Source organism: Ambystoma mexicanum, chromosome 5p (genome assembly GCF_040938575.1).
Source record: "Ambystoma mexicanum isolate Mex_15411 chromosome 5p, UKY_AmexF1_1, whole genome shotgun sequence".
NCBI classification, from domain to species: domain Eukaryota; kingdom Metazoa; phylum Chordata; class Amphibia; order Caudata; family Ambystomatidae; genus Ambystoma; species Ambystoma mexicanum.
In genome coordinates, this window is record NC_090930.1 from 566,627,238 (window position 1) to 566,646,656 (window position 19,419).

A 19,419-nucleotide genomic window follows, 5' to 3' on the forward strand; every position below is an offset into this window, starting at 1 on the left:
AGAATTCTGATGACCTTACCTTTTGAGGGTCACAGTTGTATGTATGTACTGTGACACAGTACTCTGCAGAGAGGAGCGACTTTGCAGTGCTTTTGAGACTATCGTCTCAGAGCATGAGAAGACCTGCTCACTACCCAAATAAAACCCACTCTACATCTTCATCCCTCATCTCGCCCTTTCTTATCCCTGTGGTTGGTGTCCCCCCTTTACTCTCCTTTCCCCTCCTCTCCTAGTGTGTCGTGTATAAAAAATCAAAAAAATACAAAATTACAAAAATCAAAAAAATAAGGCTCTTTTCAGAGCCGCCTTTCACAGTTAAAAAATAGAAGTGAAAATAAATGAAGCAGGGTCCTTTGTATTTTTTAGAAGTCCGCGAACAGTCTGCCGACATCTAAAAAATTGGGTTGCTATCCTATCATAACCATTGCAATTTTCTCTGGTAGGAAGTGGTGGCTCTGAAAAGAGCCTTTGGGAGGTGTTTGTATGTCAGAAATTATAAATACTTAACACCTACTTCAAAATGGATGCTGTAATTCTAAAAAAGGTTGTAATGCATTTTGTATATTTCTCAAAAAAATCTGATTGCCAACAAAAGTAAGATGGACTCCATCTCTGCGAAAAATGTATGTATTACGAAACAAAATACTTTCATTGTGAAAGGAAGACATGTCAAAATCTCTTAGAAAGGCACAAACAGCCTTATTAACATTGCACCTTGCTTTTTCCATTTGTGGACCAAATGAAGAAGAACAAAGCCACATTTGTCTCTGTGCAATCCGTGAAAATATTACTTGAGAATTAGGGAACATGTTCATGACCTTCCCAAGTCCTTCTTTCATAGAAAATTGCAAAGAAATTCCAGACACATGTCCTAAACTGTTCCCTCAACAATGAATTACAATTATGTCTGGATGTTGCTCTGTCTCCAAACTAGCACAAAGAGGTAGCAAGTCCAATCACTTCATTCCACGTACTCCATGCCAGTGTACTTCCACATGTGGAAATCCAAGATCTACAGCTACTCCACAGCTTTCTGCGTGCACCTTCAACCAATGTATCCATGAATCTCCCAAAATCCAAGCAATCTGTTTTCTGAAACACACAGCCATAGCTATCTGTTGTTCTCTCAGCAAAAATAGTATCTGAGAAACTCTCTCCTGGCACAACACACCCACTAAACTTTACTGACCAATCCCTTTCAGTGCTCATTCTCATGTGCATGACTTCTGAACCCAAAAATCCCCGGATGTAACACCCGATGTCCGCGAACTACCGCCATGTCTGCGGACATATCGTAACATGAACATCCCTTCTACCATTTCCACTTCACTTTCTGCACCATTCCCTCATTGGATGTAGCTAAGAAGTCAATATAACCATCTACCAATCACATTCAAGACCTCTACATCAAACTGCATCATCATAGATCAGCACTGCAAATGTACTGTGAATCTTTCTGAGTTCAAGTGTCATATCATTGGCAAGCACCATCTACAAGAAATACTGTACAAGTCTCCAAGATTTCTACTTGCAGCTCCAGGCATATCCAAATGCATGAACACAAATAACAGGTATGCATATTTTCTGTACAATACATGAACACATTTTCAAACTGACTTAATATTTTTGTTTTATTTCTTTATTTATTCAATTACTTTAATTTAAGCATGAGATTGAGACACTATTACCTGGAAGAGCTTAGTTACAGAAATAGTGGTATTCAATGGTACATTATGAATTTCACAAACATAGTAAAGATATTTTGTTTGCTAAAGTTAGTCATTACAATACAATTTGTTCATTAAGAACATATCATGTGTATTGAACTTGTGCAACTTATCTTATGTAAATAAGATCGTTTTAATGGTTTTGAGGAAGGCGCTGAGGATTTCAATAAAAACGAATCAATGTCTAAATTAAAAACAGCGCTATATACAAACAAAATTACTAATTTGTTTCTTTTACAATTGCAGTGAAGACCATTCTCCTGAAAAGAAGCAACCAAATTTGAAGAACAAAGAAGAACTAAGAATTAACTAAGAATTAGCCTGTTCATTTAAAAAAAAAGTAAGTAGAATATCACAATAATATTTGTATTATTACTGAAACACACTGTAAAGTTAATTCATGCTATTTGTGTGCCTAAAAAAGAGATTGTGCACCATTCTGTCCAAAAATCCCCATGTCTTAAACAGTGATTTACAGACAGAATGGCCCACAATTTCCTATTTTTGGACACACAAATTACCCAACTCAACCGCTACAATTTGGATATTATAGAACATATATATTATAGATACATATATTTGGATATGGATATTATAGAACAAACAACTGTTCTAATTGTATACATTATAATTACTATTTGTACTTCTCCACTAGTAGCTTACTTTTTTCTGTCATCTGAACCCCAGTTTAGTAGCATATAAATTCAAGAATACCCATCCCTACTAGTTGTAGTTCCCAATGCACAATCACACACCATTACATACATCTTTACCATCTTACTCAAACACTCATGCACACAGCACACATACATTGGAGAACACCCCAAACCATACCTTCTTTATTTTTTTCAACAGACCCTAAAGAATGCCTACCAAAAGTCAAGTCCGTAGAAAGCAACGCAGAAGTAGAGCAAATCAAAATAAAAGTGTCCAACATAAGAATCCATATCTAGCGGAATTTGTAAAAGAAGTTGAAAAAAAACAGCTAATACAGTCATTTAGTGAAACAAAAGAAGTTTCAAGTGGAAAAACTGTGCCTCCTCTATCAAAATGTAAAACAAACCAGAAAACAATTAACAAAAAATAACCTATCACTACAGATAAAACTGCTTCTATAAATCTTGATAAAGTTCAAAGTAAGCATACAAGAAAAGTATTTTAGCCAAAATGTTCCGTCACAGAGTCCTTCAAAATCTTATAAAAACAGGAGAGAAACCAGGTTCAACCCTTAAAACCTATCATAGGAAATTAATCTTAGAAGCGTTCATAGACAGTGCAATTCATCTCAAAAGAAAGTTATTTATTGTTGTGTTAAACAAAATGAAACCACTAACAAAACTAATAACTAAATTACAAAAAAGACTTCTCAATAAACGAAATGTGAACAGAAATAACTTCTTAAATATCTGTGGAGGTGAATGGAGTCACACTACAAGCACAGAACCATACTTTAATGAAGAAGCGTACAATCTAAAGCAAACAAATACAATTGCCATACATAGCAGTGGTCGAGGTTATGAAAAAGTTAATAATACCATAATGGAACAAGAAGTACTCCTTACAAAAATATGCCCTGAAAACTTAGATTTACCCCTCCATTCCACTGAATCAGAACATCTAATTTACACATGGCCATGCACGTCAATGTGTAACATTTCCAAAAAAATGTTCAAATCTTTACGCCTATTCCTCAATCAATATGTGAAAAGCAAAGACAAAATCAAAATTAAAATACTGCAAAGTATGGATGCTTGTCCAGTACACAAGCACACAGGACTGCAAGGACATTTGTTGGCCTGCATATCAGGAGCTACTTGCAAAACAACCTTTCATGATATCAAAAGGATATCAACACATCATGCAAGTATAAGAAATCTAGTTTATAAACTGTATTATGCAAAAAGTCCTGCTTTAGCACTAGCCAATTTAAATAACATTCTTCTACATGGTACACCAAAAGACCTACTAGAAGAAATCGAGTATATACAGAAAAAAATATTTTGGAAATGAAACCCACTTACAAGATGAATTAGCTGTCAACCAACTTCTTAACAAATCTGCACATGGCAACCTTTCACTACACACATACAAAAAAGAAATACTAAAATTTCAAAGCACTTCAGCTGAAGTACCAAACCACGTGTGTGTATGCTGCCGCAGAACGTTTTATAAAAGTAACACAAAAACTATAGACCTTTCATACAAAATAGAAGACAATGAACATTCTAAATTGTTTTAATTAGCTCTCTAGCTTATAGCAGAAAACAAATACAAAATAACTGACCCCATAATACTTTGCAGTTACTGCACTACCAAACTTGACAACAACCATACTCCTTCATGTGCTATCTCAAATAACTTGGAATTACATCCACTACCAAAACTCCTTCAACAACTTAATTTATATGAGAGCATCATAATTCAAACAGTTCATCCATTTCAAGCAATAATACGCCTTCAACCAAAAACTGCAAAATTACCTCCCTCTGAATTAGTGAAAGGTATTCGTGGAAAAGTAGTGTATTTACCATTAGATCTAAAAGAAAATGTGCACACTCTAGGAGTGCAACGTCCAATGCAACAATCTTTAATTATCTTGGTAAATGGCGTACCTACAAAAGACAAAAACATTTGGCAATAACTGGTAGATTTACATAAAGTTAGAGAAGCCCTGCAATATCTCAAAGAGAATAATGATTATTACAAAGAAATTAATATCGAAGAAAACTTGAAAGATACAACTGAAATAATTCAAGAGACACAAGAAACTGGTCAATTTGAGCTCCTAGATCCTGCTACAATAGCAAACACTTTAGACCATTATACAATTCACCCATTGCACTCTAATGACAGCATAGAAGATGCCCTTGAAACGTACCAAATGCGTCAAACAAAAGGATCACCAATCAGCATATGGGAAGAAAGTATAGAAGCACGTGCTTTTCCTCTACTCTTTCCTACTGGCAAAGGAGGAAGATACGATGATAGACCTGTTCAAATATCAGCATCAGAATATCGCTCATTACGAATGTATTCTGAAGATCCCAGATTTCGACAAAATGTGGAATACATATTCCACCTACTCTTTGAAAGTGAACTAGCAACTTTATGTTACGGAGTTGCACACATATTAAAATCAGGATCACACTTTCAAAATATGACAGCCACACAATTATTACAAAAAGATCAACAAAAAGATGAGGTTTTACAGGCAAATCTTACAAATCTATTAGCAAATATGCGAGGTACTAAAGAGTACTGGTTTCGACGCCATGGAGATGTACGTTGTATGATCAGAAACCTTGGCCCACCCACTTGGTTTGTTACATTAAGTTGCACAGAATATGCATGGGAAGATTTACATGCTTTCCTACGCATATCAAACAAAAACAAAACAAACATAGATATAACTTTGTTCTCAGGATCCTGTTAATGTTTCTAGATATTTTCACCATCGCTTCATTGCTATGGTACATTTTATTTGTAATAAAACTGTTCCTCCCCTTAGAGAAAAGAATACCAAGCCAGAGGAGCACCACATATCCACATGCTTTTATGGATTAAAGATGCTCCTAAATTTGGTCAAGACAGTGATGCCACTGTTTTACAGTTTATTGAAAAATATGTCACTTGTGAAATTCCATCAGAATCCGCAAATAGTGATCTTCATGCAAAAATTTTACAATTCCAAAGACACAAATGTGGCAAATATTGTCGTCGCAAATACAAAAACAAAGGGAAATACTACACCAAATGCCGATTTGGTTTCCCTAGACCGGTTACAAATGCAGGTCAAGTGAACAACCTCATGTCTTCAGTTAGACATAGGGCCTCATTACGACCCTGGCGGTAAGGGGTTAACGCCAGCGTTAGCTGCGCCGACCCCTTACCGCCAATTACGAGGTCCCCTAGCGCCATGGTGCTTTTAACACCTGCTTTTAGCAGGTGTTAAAATCCATGGCGCTAAGGGACCATGGAGTTAATTACGCCCTATGGGGCAAAAATGGGAATGGGGAAGGGTAAATGGGGATTGGGGACTTACCGCCCCGCCTAGGTCGGAATGGGGCGGTAAGTCCGCCAACCACCATGGCGTAAACGTAGTTTACGCCATGGTGGTAAAGTCACGGCCCAGGCGGTAACTTACCGCCTGGGTCGTAATGAGGCCCATAGTGTAAAAGGTAAGTCACCTAAAAATACATATTGCATAAAAAGAAAAGAAGAAGAAAAATATATCAATGATTACAATGCAATCATTGCCCACTTATGGAATGCAAACATAGACGTTCAGTACATTGCAGACAATTCTACTGCAGTTGCACGATATGTCGCAGCATACTTAACCAAATCAGAAAAGACAGAGCTCCAAGACCTCTGGAATGACCTGTCATCAGATAAAACAATGTCTCAAGAATTATACAGCTTGGGCATAAAAATACTGTCCCATAGAGAATGTGGATACTATGAAGGAGCTGATCTGATCGATTAAATGGTACTGCATTGTATGGTAAATCTGCAAATATAGTATGGCTAAGTCTTGGTCCAGCTAAATCTAGAAAAAGAGTTCTAAAATCATACGAAGATATAGAAACAATAGCCAAACATGATCCCAAAAGCCAAGACATTTTAAAAAACAATTTATTGGACACATACTACCCAAACAGGAGTACCACTTTGGAAACCATGTGTCTATACCACATAGCCCAAAACTACACATACAAAAATAATATAAAACCTGATGAATAAAACCGTAAATACAAAGTGACAAACTGTAAAGGCAGCTTATTAAAACTGACCAAATCAAATTTAATTAATCATATCAAATTGTCATTAAAGACTCCTCAACATAAAGAAGTATATTACATGCCCCTGCTACAACTCTTTAAACCATGGAGAAAAGAAGAAGAAATACTAGATAACTATGACTCATATGAAGACACTTTCAAAGCAAATGAAAGCAGTATAACTGATGTAAACTTTGCACAGTACAAAACAATGTTGCACAATGAACAGCAACACGAAGAAGAACTCCAGGCCCAACTAGACAAGTACACTCCTGACAGTAGTCAACCTTCTGTCACAGGAAGCCAAGAACCACTGGGAGACCCACTAATAACAAATGAGGCAGAATTAGCTATGATAGATGTAGAAAACACCATGTGTCATGAAGAAAAAGAAGACTTAACTATACTACAATCAACGCTAAACAATGAGCAACGTAGCATTTTTCAAGAAGTAACAAAAGAAATTGCACATGGTGTACAACATGAAAACAAAGAATGCACCTGTCAAAATTACAAACCGATAGTATTGTATGTTAGTGGTGAAGCTGGTTCTGGCAAAACATTCCTAATCAAAATCATCAATAAGTTCCTTCAACAATTAACAAACAACAAACTGTCAGCTGTTGTCACTGCCCCCACAGGTTTAGCTGCCTACAACACAGGTGGTGTCACTTTACACCGATTACTACTCCTGCCAGTAGAACACCAAAACAAATTAGATTTTTACAAACGTTCTGCAGAAGCTGCAATGGAACTACGCAGAGTATTGAAACAAATGAAAATGCTACTAATAGATGAAGTGAGCATAGTGTCCAACCTAATGTTGGCTTTGATTCACATCAGATTACAAGAAGTACTCAAAACAATCTATGAAGAGCTCTTTGCAGGAAAACACATTATTGTTTTCGGAGATCTTCTTCAATTGACACCAGTAAAAGGTGAACCTATTTTCAAAACATTAGGGCACTACTCTGCCGTAAAACTGTTGGCAGCATTGGAAATGTCAACCTTTGGCAACATTTCCAATACAGAGAATTAACAGAAAACATGCGCCAATCTGCAGATCTCACTTATGCCAACATCTTAAAAAGTATCAGAGTTGGTATACTTTCTAAAGAAGCAGAAGCAATATTGAACACCCGGCACATTCATGCACTTTATGGTGATAATGCATGTGCTACAGATGTTATGGGACAATTAGCCCAAAAAAATGTCAATTGTATGGCCTTAATGCCAACTCTTGCAAGCTGTTTCAAATTCAATGAAATAATGTTAAGTAAAGAAATGCAACCAATAATGGAAATTAGCGCCACAGACAAACTAGATGTACATGGAATGACACTACCCATGTGTGACCAAGCCACAACAAAAAGCATAGGACGCTCAACAGCTCAATTCCTTCTCTTCAAAGACATGTATGTACGCAGAGAACAATTTTCTCTAACTCTTGCATACGCAGTCACCATTCATAAATCACAAGGTCTTACCCTAGACAAAGCAATGATAGACATTGGTAACACAGTCTTTAAAGAAGGCATGAGCTACGTAGCACTATCACGCTTACGTACACTTGACGGTCTAGTTCTAATCATCTTTGATGCAAGTAAAATAAACGCTGATATTCCTTGCATTTTAGAATACAATAGACTTTGTTCACTATACACTCCCCATCTAAACACATATTCTGTTCCACAAAAAGTAAAACATTATAAAAGACAAATAAATCAAACAGAAAAGCAACAGGATGTCACTGCAAATCCTCCAAAGGGAGTAAAAGAAAGTAATACTTCATCAAGTGCCACAAGCAAAAAAGAATCAATTAGGGAAAGTAAACCAGGTACTTCTTCAAAGAAGGAAGACAAACTCCAAAAAAAGCTGTCAGATACAGAACTACCTGGTCCATTTGAACTCTCAAATATAGTTGGTGTAAGTTGCTACGCAAATGTAGCAAAGAATATTGTATTTCAATTACCACCAATTGTTGAGAACATTTACTTACACAGTACAGACCCATTGTGTTTGCAAATGTTAGTACTTCCAGAAATGCAGCAAACAATCCTGACAACACGTATAGTTTTTATGGAATAAGACAACAATTGGACTACTGTGCTGGAATGGTGAAATTCACTATAAACTCACAGGAAGATCCACAAGAATTTCTAATGTACTTACTATTAGTACTGGAGAACAAAAACATACCTATAAATGAAATCTTCCAGATTTCATACATGTGCAAACATACATGCACTCTCTGCAACAATGTGACACAAGAACAAATCCCCAATGAGCGCTTTGTGTATATATCAATACCTAATTGTGAATCCGTTCCATTTCAGCAACTTGTACAAAATGCAAACCACAGTAGATTATGTTCGACCTGCAATTCAGATAATCGCTCCACGTTAGTAATACAAACACAGTAAATACGTAATACTAATGCTTCTACGTTACAATGCAGATGGTACCAAAAAGAACTGCAAGCTGACTGGATTCACACATGGTAAAATATCACTTGGTAGGAAAACCTTCACAACAATAGGTATAATCTATCACGCAGGAGCCACAACCAACTCAGTGCACTACACTGCATATATAAAAAAGAAATGTGGATGGTTTGAATGTAATGATAGTACTGTTACTCTAAAGCAGAGATTACCAGCAAATCTTACAATTCTTAAAACCAAAATTTGATAACTAAACTGTACTTTAACCTTAAGTACACTTGTAGTAAAAAAATATAAACTGTCACAATATTCCAAAAGCTATCTAACTGCCCAAAGATGCTACAACAACTAATCAGATAAATTAATACCACTCAAATGGAGCAAAAAATAGACAGAATACGCCAATTGGTTTCTAACTGTCCCAAAATTTAGAAATATCCAAATAGATAAATCTATACCACGAAATTATATACTAAAAATAAACAGTTAGAATACGCCAACTGGTATCTAACTGCTCCAAAATTTTACAATATCCAAACAAATACCTAATATCTTACTGCTCCCAAAAACTGGAACAATCCAATGTATAAAGCATTATGCCAACAAGTAAACACTGAAAACAAACAAACAAATAAACTGTCGCATAACAACATGGATTTCTTTTCTCCCAAAGACCCTATGATTTAGCAACAAACACAGAAACTGAGCAAATTGCACAGTACTCTGGTTTGTCATCTACTAAATATGAGGGTCAAAAAAAAGAAAAAATTGTGATTGTACAATGTAATAAGTCTTTATCAAATACTAATACTAGCATGCTATTTTCTTTTATCACAGAAATGAACAAGAAACATATGGACTCCTGTTACTAAACCAAATAGTAAGTATAACATGATAAATACAACCATCGCAACATATCACACCCATACTGGCTTATAACATTGTTCCTTATAAATTTGTTTTTGACCCAAAGTTATAAGCCACTATGATTGTGATATGCTGCGGTGCTTGTGGCCAGGGCATGGACTCTTGAGTGCATGGCATATGAGTGTGATATGCTGCGGTGGTTGTGGCCAGGGCATAGAGTCTTGGGTGCATGGCCAACCATTTTAATGTCCGCGGACACAAGGAAGTTCCTAGAACACATTCAACTTGCCAGAGGACGATACGGACAGCGTCATCAGGACACCCCCATTTTCTTTATGTACAAACATTTCAGGATACCGCGTGTTTTCTTAGAACACTTTCAGCTTGACAACAAACAATACAGACAACGTCTTCAGGACACCCCCCTGCGAACATTCCAGGACCCCACGCGTCTTCTTAGAACACTTTCAACTTGACACCGAATCCATTATGTTTATTTACAAACATTTCAGAACAGCTGTGTTGTCCGCAGACAAATCGAACACAACAAAAGCGTCTAGCACATAAAAAAAATACAACATTGCACCTATCTCATACTCTCCCACCCTCCCCAAACACTCTTACACACCAACACACTTCACTAAATACAATGTTTAAACCAAGTTTCACCTCGCTGTCCGCGGTCGTCCACGAATGCAAGATGTCGGGCACCACCAAAAATCTGACGCGCTCCACGCCCCACGCCGTCCAATCAGCGAACACGTCGGATGTCCGCGGACATTGCGCAAGCCGCTCGGCCAATCAGGGGACTGTCCGCAGAGCGAACCGGGAAGTCCGTCCACAAAGCAAACGGAGATATCACTAATTTTTTTGCTTTACATTTTGGTCATTTTTAAAAAAAACTACTGGACGGATTTACACCAAATTTGCAAAAGCACGATTTTGGGACCAAGCCCCCGCTCCTGCTGCAAATTTGGTGTAAATCCATCCAGCGGTTTGGGCTGTAGGCGTGCGCAAAGTTTTTTCCCATTATGTCTATGGGAAAAACACAAGTTTTGGGACCCCCCTATAACTTTGCTCCCCCTGGACCAAACCTCTCAAAAACATTCAGAGTGGGCCATATACTTTGTATGCAAAGTTTGGTGAGGATTCGTCCAGAGGGAGCAAAGTTTTAAGCCGCCCAAAAAATGCTCTTCCTATGGAAACACCAACTTAACCATAACTACATGGACGCTACCGCACCCATGTAATTACAGGACGGCAATTGGCGCCCTACAATTTAGGTGAGTCGGACTCCTATAGGAACCCCTTAAAACATGCAAAGTTTTGAAAAGATTTGTTAGAAATTTAGAAAGTGATTAAGCGTCAAATCCTTTCCTTTGCCTCAAGCCCTCACCAAGTGCTCCCCTCATCTGTGCCAGCTCCCCCACTTCCCAGATGACCTCCTCACCTCCCCTGCCTTCTGCCTTGCACCCCACAACACCCCACAACAGATGCTGTTTCTGTGACGCAGTTTACTTTCAGATGCCAATTCTACTGATAGCTTTGTGTTGCAAACTCAGTCCCTGGCAGGGTGTGTTTGATTTGTGTGTTTTGAAGTTTTTGATTGGTTGATGGTACTGTTGAGCTCATCGGTGACTATGCAGCAGCCTCTCTGTGCACAGCATTGTTACCCGTGGGTAAATGTGACACTGTTTTGGAGCCACTGCTATATCATGGTAAATGGGACGTCCATTATTGGTTGCATTTCTTTACTTAACATTATTTCATTGAATTTGAAACAGCTTGCAAGACTTGGCATTAAGGCCATACATTTTCTGTGCAATAATGATATTTTTATATGAATGATACAGTACAGAATTTTATTTGGTTTTGTTATTATAGTTACTTAGTTTACTTGTTTTATTTAAATGTTTGAGGCCAATTTAGATTGATTTTGGGTTTGCAGAACCATTTACATGTAGCTGCGGATACAAAGCAAGGTCTGCAGCCATGTCAAATAGTTGCAGCTATGAAAGAGGCTGGATGGGGAAATAATTGATTTCTGTGAGTTTCATTGTTTGTTATTGGTTGTTGTTACTGTTTTATTTGTGTAGCTCTTTGTGATTGGTTGTAGTGAACATGTGTCATCCTTTTTAGTAGTTGTATTGATATATACTCCTCCTTTTTTGGTATTCATTTTGGAAAGTATAAAAGCCCCCATGTTCTGCAGTTGTACCCTTCTGATTCCAGAACTCTCACTGTGCACATGGAAGAAGTGTGGATGATGTGAATGTAAGTGATAATAAATATTTGCATGTTTGGTGTGTTATTTACAGTTTTGTGTCTGTTAGTTTTATTAATTACTGCTTTCAGATGGTGATTATTGTAATTATTTGCATCTGCTCTGATGGTGTGGCATGCATTTTTAATATATTTTTTTACTTTCACTAAAATGGACCTACAAAGTTAGATTTGTCAATCTATGACATTTATATGTAGGCATTTAATTTCTTATATTCATGTTATTGAGGCTGAATGTTCATTTGATTGTAGTTATTGTAATTTTAATGCATTTTCAGCTATGCACTACTCTTAACTGTTTTTAACTTTCTGTGAGGTAGTACAATTAATGGTGTTTTGGAAGTTCCCTTTACTCATTTTGTATGTTTGTAATGTTTTTTTGCTGTATTGTTCTGATCATCTGAGTGGATTTGCACGAGATGTTGGACAGTTAACCTTTGTGAAAATTCAACCTATATTCGAAACATAATGGTATTGCTGGAGATGGGAACAGCACAAGTGTAGACAGTTTATGAAAAGCCTTCTTTTTGAAGGTGTCTAGCATTTCTGATGATTGTTGCTGGGTCAGGACCTTTAATGTGGGGAGTTTGATTATGCACAAACACTGCTGAGACCCACCTTTGAATATTTTATTTCATCCAAGTTGGATTTGTTTCCCCAATGATGAGTATGTTGGAAGAGAACAACAGTGCTGTATACACAATTGCTGTATCTTATGAAGTTTATGTGATCCACTGCACACACGATATGATGGTCATATAAACTTGTGTATTAAATTGTGTTTCCTAAAGTGCGTGTGTGTTTTCTAACTGATTATGTTTCCTTTATTTTCAGATAGAAGGATATTATTATTATTTTTTTAAACCTAGATGAATAACCGCGGCTATGGTGTAGCCCAATGGGGTGTTGAATAGTGGATACATGGTTAACCGCAGCAACAACTGGAGAGGGTCATAGCCACATGTTTGTTGGACCATACCCATGGCTATAGGCCTCAATGTGCAAAAAAGTACAGTTTGTAGCTGAAAGAGTCCCTTCTGAGGCTGATCTATTGGATTATATGGATTATATTTCTAGGGCTGATATATTATGTTGATGAAATCTGGGTTGGCTCTAGGTGTAGAAACAGCCTTTGCTAGGCTCCTCTGTTGTTCGAGACTAGTGAGTTATTTAGGCGTTGCAAGATCACAGGAGCTGTGATTGGCTGGCATGACAGATGAAAATACACGTACCTGCATCATCAGAACACGATGTACAATTGGGCCATTCCGCACGTGCAGATTTCATCATGCAGCATGGGTGTAGCCACGTTGAGACACTGCAACATCTGATTGGTTCATTTGTTGACATGGCGATAGTCATGTGTAGGCACAAAACCGCAGCACGTGATCTGATTGGCTGGCACTACAGGCGCAGAGACAAAAAGCCGCATGAAGAAGCACAACATCCAATTGTGTTTTTTCACATGTGTGGATTCCGCCACAGGGCATGGGCATGGCCACATCAATAAATCACAGCATGTGATTGGCCCACTCGGGGATACGACTTAGTGGGTAACTGCATCCCATGATCTGATTGGCTGTCAAGAACATGCACAAAACTGCATAGCCACGTCAATACATCTTTGAATGTGATTGGGCCTTCCCTCTACAGGGCTATGGCCATGTGCAGGCGCATCTTCTCATTGAACCATGCGATTGGTATGAACACAGCATTGCGCTTGGACGTACCTGCATGTATGGAAAACACATTTCAGCTGGTGACATTGCGTAACCAAGGTTATACCTGTCTCCCAAGCACCTCTTTCCTGTTTTCTGTTGTTGCTTTTTGTCTCTCATGGGTGAAGTTCATTGTAAGCCTACAGGAACTTTTCAAAAGCAGTAGCTTGATTTATCCATTTCTGTTTTACTTTTCATTTTCCTATACCTTTGTCCTTTTTCTTGTGCTTTGTGGTTTGTTATTTTAGCTTTTTATTTTTCAATATTAAGTTCCAGAATCCTTTCTGTGTTGTGTATTTTTACAGTTTTCATTTTTCCTTCACGGTCTTGTATTTTAAGATGACTAAGACCAGCAGCGATGATGAGGTGGTGTGAGTGGCTTCGGCTTTACCTCGACGGAAAAAGCAATTTGCCCAGAAAACAATTGCTGACAGTTGGCAATATTTTCAGGTAAAGGACCAACACAGCAAGAAGGAGATTGAGGAAGTGATGTGCAACTTCTGTGGTAAGGTTTTGCAGAGGGGGCCCTCAAAAAAGTGGTTGCAAAGTTTGGGAACCTTAATGTTAATTCAACATCTGCGAACATTGGGATGAAGTGGACGAATTGTATTGGAAGGCTCATGTGAAACATAAGGTCAAAGCGCCTGCAGCAAGATCAGCACACCAGTATTTATGATCTGCGCCACAGTGTTACAATACTATCACTACTTGTTTTCCACCATATAACACCCAACCTCAGCCCATCCTGTTTGTACCCGAAGATTTTGGTGATGTGCTAAACCTGTCACAGCTTGATCAAGGAGAGAGGTGGCACCCTGGATCATGTGGGTAAGGATCATTCAGAGCATACGGCCAATTGCAAACAATAGGAATATTTTTAAGCGTCTATTTTTTTTAAAATCATTGGGCCTCATTACGACCCTGGCACTAATGGGTTAACAGCGCCGTAAAAGGCTGCGGCGCCTTTAACCCATTAGCGCCTTACTACGAGGTCCCTTTGCGGAACCCGACCTTAACGGCTGGTCTAGACCAGCCGTTAAAGTATGGACCCGCAAAGGGACCTTGGTGCTAAGTACGGTACCGCAATTTGCGGTACCGTACTTAGCGCCTTCCCCAGTCCCATTGAGCCCTAAGGGGCAAAAATGGGAATGGGGAAGGGCCAATGTTCCATGCGGAATTACCGCCCCGCCAACCTTGGAATGGGGTGGTAATTCCCCATTGAACATTGGCGTTACGATACCGGCACCAACCATGGTGCTAATAGCGCCATGGTTTAGCGCCAGTATTGTAATGAGAGCCATTGTTTAGAATGCTAAAGCTCAAAAAATGTACAAAATATAAAATGTGAAAAAAACTTTTGTTATATGTATGAATGCTAGTGTTTTTCCTTTCCCAGTTCCTACCTCTTTTTTCCTTATCCTCCAAAATGGTTCTTTTCACTGCCAACTTTTCAGTTATAAAAATAGACAATACAAACATATACTGTACATATGGATCAAATACCTTAAATTGATCCTTTCAATACAGTGTGTGTTAAAAAAAATACAAACCCTTATGTATTTTATTATAGCCGCGGTTATCCCCTGTGGGAGCCGCAGGTACGATCCTCCCAGTCATTGTCACACTTAGCTGCCATGCATTTATGATAGACACGGCTATAAAACCATTAAAAAGAAATAACCATATCTACATAGATATATATGTAGGCAGTAGTCTTGTAAAGTTTTATTATAATATATATTGGGTGTAGTCTTTGTACACAGTTACTGTAACTCATTAATAACTTACTATTCATCAATAGTACATATAAACATAAACACTTTAAAAAGTTAAGTAAATATGCAAACACATTTTTTTAAGAACAGGTTTATTTGGGGGGGATGTGGTTGCATGACTTCTTGTTATTTTACTTTCTACACATGGTACATCATTTTCATTAGCCCAATTATCTGTATTATTACTGTCAATTATCTATGGAATTACAAAACCCAGGGACTTTAAGGTGAGCAATACATTCTAAAAAAAACAACTTTGAAATTCATGGAGAAAACTTTAGTTGTAGGGATGTTAAGGTGAGATTTTAACACAATAAAACCAGGAAATTCAGCTAAAGGCACCTCAACTTCGCGCACCCTGTTGCACAGCCTATGACCACAATGATGACATCACAGATCACATCACTAATGGCATCACTAATTACATTACAATAGTGACTGACATTAAGGATGGCCTTCAGCCATGGTCAGTGTGCATGGCGAAATATATTTTAACAGATTCATGGGTGCTAATTCTGGCCTTCAGTCATGGACACTGGCCACAATATTTTCCCTTGAGCACTGTATATTTTAAAACACTAACACACCACCAACCATAGACTTTGGCCTTCACCAGTGGCTACCGCTTTCAGCTGTGTCCACTGTATATTATATAAGCTACTCAGCCACTAGCCATGGGCTTTAGCACAATACTGGCAAGTGGCCACAATCTTTGGCTGTGCCCACTTCATATTCTAATATATGAATAGGCCACGAGCCATGGCCTTTGACCATGAGCAGTTTGTACATCTTTTGGCCATGTCCACTGTATATTTTAAAATACTAACATGACATAAGCGGTGGACTTCGGACAAGCACACTGTGTGCCTCATTACAAACTTGGCGGAGGACCATGGTGCTATTAGCACCATGGTCCATGCCGCTAAGGTTGCAATTCCGCCATGGTGGATGGTGGAATTACCGCCCCATTCCAAGGTGAGTGGGGCGGTAATTCCCCATTCACCAATGGCCCCTTCCCCATTCCCATTTTTGCCCCATAGGGCATAATGGGAATTGGGAAAGGCGATAATTACGGCACCGTAAATTACGGTGCCGTAATTATCGCCAAGGTCCCTTTGCGGCATGGCTTTTAATGCCTGCAAAAAGCAGGCGTTAAACAGCCATCCCGCAAAGGGAACTTTGTAATCAGGCGTTAAGGGTCGGCGCCGTTTACGGCGCCGTAAACCCCTTAACGCCTGAGTAGGAATGAGGCCCTGTGTATTAAACAACACTTACCAGACCATATCCATGGCCTTCAGCCGTGCTCACTGTATATTTCATACACTAACCAGTCAGTAGCCATGGTCTTCAACACAATACTATCCAGGGGCCATGTCCTTTGGCAGTGCCAACTGTATATTCTAACATATTAATGGGCACCTGCTATGGCCTTTATGGCCACTGACTACAGCTTTCAACATTACCCACTGCATATTTTAAAACATTGACGGGCCACTATTCATGGATTATAACCATACACATTGGTATTTTTCAACACTAACTGACCACTAGCTATGGCGTTTGGTAACGGCTAATGACCATAGCCTTCATCATGTCCAAGTCCATGGCCTAAATTATTATTAAGAAAATCAACGTTTGTATGAATCATGTTATGTTTAATGCCATTATTGATGTAATCTGCTATAAATAATGTAATTAGTGATGTCATCAGTGATGTGATCTGTGATATCATCATTGAGGTCTACACCCCCACTGGGATGGTTGGCTCTGGGATCAGAGAAGATCTTGTAGCCACCAGGAAGGAGAGTGCTAAAATCGTGACAGAGCTGACTGTGAGCCAAGTCTGATCCAAGAGCTGATCCCTGCTTCTGTCATTCCAACTCAGGAATACTCCTCCTTTGAATGCCTGGTCTGCAGGCTCCCTATTTCTCGTGGCCTCTCTCTCACCGTGGCCACTATCTACAGGCCACCTGGCCACATTGTACTTTTCCTATCTGAATGGGCTGACCTCTCCTACTCCCTCCTTGCCTATGACTCTCAACTTCTCCTCCTCGTAGAACTGAAACTCGGCCTCGACCCTTTTCAGGGCTCTTTCGCAACCTCTGAGAATCTCTCTCTCTCTCTCTCTCTCTCTCTCTCTCTCTCTCTCTCTCTCTCTCTCTCTATTCTTCCCCCTGGCCTGAATCACTCTGCAGGGCACACTCTGGATGTTTTGATCTCTTCAGACCTTCCCCTCTGCAACCCTCCTACCACTCCTCTCTATTGGAGTGACCACATTCTTCTTTCCTCCCTCGGCCCATGAAGCGTGTGTCAGTGGAGGCTTTTGTTGCTACTTTCTCTCTTCATCCTACACCTTTGGCTAACACACACTCTGACACAGCCCTCTCTAACCTTTATCTCTCTATATCTAACAATCTTGACATCCTTGACCCTGTCATGAGGATCCGTTTGAAGTCCACATCCAAGTGCAACTCTTGGTACAAGTCCAACCTCAACACCCTTAAATGCAAGTGTAAGGTGGGTGTGAGGAAGTGGAGGTCATGAAGTGCACCCTCTGACAGACAGGCATGCCGCCTACGCTATTAGCAGTACAGACTCTCTGTCCTTTCTAGGAAGAGAGCCTCTATCCAAGCTGCATCTCTGTGGCCTCTAACAACTCAGCCAAACTTTTCAAAATCTGCATGGAGCTGGCGAACCCTGTCGCAGTCTCTACCTCTAGTGTTCCCTCATCTACCACCCCTGGCACCTCCTCAGCCGTCTCGGCTCCTCCTTTCTCCTGTTTATCCCTGTCAATGTTTCTAGACATGTCCAATCTATGAATGTTTTGTCAAAGCAGGTTTTCCTGTGCTCATGCAAAATCATCAAGTACTACATCGACACCCTTGGTCCAGCATTGGCCAATTTCTGCAATCACTTTTTGCCACTGGAACCTACCCTTTCCCCTTTAAGTACTCCCTTGAGCACCCACTTCTTAAGAAGCCCTCTGCTGATCCTTCGTCTCTGGCAAACTCCATCACTCCTTTCCTGGGCAAACTCCTGGAAATGCTGGCCATCTCCCTGCTTAATCTGCATACTGAATCTGTTGGTTGTCTCCACAACCACCAGTGTTGCTTCAGAGCGGCCAGAAGCACAAAAACTGCTATGCTGATCACTAGTGAAGACCTGCTGTGCAATATTGACCCTACACTTTCTTCTGGCCTCATTCTCATCGATCTATCCTCTGCTTTTGACATGGTCAACTATGGCATTCTCCTCAATTGCCACCCTGACAACCTGGGTATCTCTGGTCAGGCCCTGCTTTGGTTGACCTTCTTTCTCACCGACTGATCCTCCCAGGTCCAACTTGGCTGTTTCCTCTCTTCGTCTCTCTTTCTACTTGGTGTGTTCCTCTGCGGTCTAATCCTTCTCCCTGGCTTTTCAACCACTTCCCGGCACCTCTTTCCCACTGCATCGCTACATTCTGCTTTAACTTTCAGTGTTATGCAGATGAATCCCAGCTCTCCCTCCGGCTCACCTCAGTCACCTCTGCTCCTTCTCTCATATCAGAATATCTGGCCCCACTTTAGGAATGGTGTGCTGCAATGATCTCTGCCTTAATGCCAGTAAGACAGAGATCCTCCTCGTCAGGACACCTGCTCCATCCTTTCCTCTCTCTCTATGGCCACCCACTCTGGGTCCTCTTCCTGCTGCTTCCTGTGAGGCTAAGAATCTTGGTGTCATCTTCACCTCCACCATCTCCTTCATCCTTACATCTCTGATGTCTCTACGAAGTCACAGTTGAACCTCCCAGAGGTATTCTGTCTTTTCTCACTTTCCCCCGGAAG